This window comes from Sebastes fasciatus, chromosome 14 (genome assembly GCF_043250625.1).
Source record: "Sebastes fasciatus isolate fSebFas1 chromosome 14, fSebFas1.pri, whole genome shotgun sequence".
Lineage (NCBI taxonomy): Eukaryota > Metazoa > Chordata > Actinopteri > Perciformes > Sebastidae > Sebastes > Sebastes fasciatus.
In genome coordinates this window covers 15,558,986-15,560,000 of record NC_133808.1, presented here as the reverse complement: position 1 = coordinate 15,560,000, position 1,015 = coordinate 15,558,986, and the positions used below count along the sequence as shown (strand labels likewise).

Sequence of the window (1,015 nt, the reverse complement as noted above, 5' to 3'; positions counted from 1 at the left end):
TTTTTTTCTTATATAAATTGTTTTTCACTCTTTTATCCAAAGATCTTCAGTAAATCAGGGGGCAATAAAAATCTGTTTCCCAGGATAAGATTTTGTGATAAATAACAAAAAAAAATATTTTAATAAACCAAAATGAATACTCTAAACACATTCCTTGACTTTTTGTTCTCTCACCTCACACAGCCCTAAAATAAGTATTAATTGTAATCAATTCTTTGAAATTAATTCACACATTTTTTTCTTTATTTGACCTTTATTAAACCAGGTAAAATCAATTTAGAACCTCATTTACATTTAATGATGACCTGGCCAATAGGCAGCAGCAAGAGTATACAAACACAGTCCACATAAGCGACACAAACAGCACAGATACAGTATGACAAACATACAGTATGCCATGACAAGACATGAGAAAATGGCTAAAAACAGCATAGGTAAATAAATAGGTCAGAAATTAATAAACACTATGAACAAAAAAAAGGTGGATTACTGGATGTTCTTTGTAAAATTGTAATGGAAAAGAGAGAGAGAGAAGTGAGTGGTCCCACTAGTCTAAATATTCTCAATCCACACAATAGTGAGAATAAGTTTCTGAATAAGATGATGGGTGCAACATTGTGATAAGCATCTGGCCCTGATGTAGAAAGCTGTGAAGGTGCTGAACAATGCGAGCACTTGGCAGAAACACTGGATAAACTCAAGCGATGAAGAAGACTTTAATTGAAGACTTTATTTAATTTAACACTCTTAAACAAATGAGTCATTAGCAGCCAATTCCCCTTTCTTGGCATTTTAGGAGGGAGTTTGAATTAGAAAATGTATCCCTTTAGTGAGTGTTTAACGTGAGATAAAGACTGGTCCTCTGCAGAAAGCAGTCTGTATGTTCATTTTAGTTGTCTGTTTAATTCACAACAAACAAGTTCAGTTCTTAAATGATACCGTTATGTGGTTTTAATTAAACCTTTATTCATATTGTTTCAAGAATATGCAGAGAAGGCCTAGAAAAATGTGTCTA

General features: G+C 32.9%; 1 protein-coding gene across 1 annotated transcript in view; it reads left to right on the top strand.

Annotated features, from left to right (window-relative positions):
* Nucleotides 1-686, top strand: part of sox21b (SRY-box transcription factor 21b) — a 5,432-nt gene extending 4,746 nt beyond the window's left edge. The window contains exon 2 of the mRNA XM_074659189.1: nucleotides 1-686. This exon is cut by the window's left edge and continues 4,331 nt beyond it. The gene's annotated coding sequence lies outside the window, so the exon portion shown is untranslated.
* Nucleotides 687-1,015: the final 329 nt, after the last annotated feature.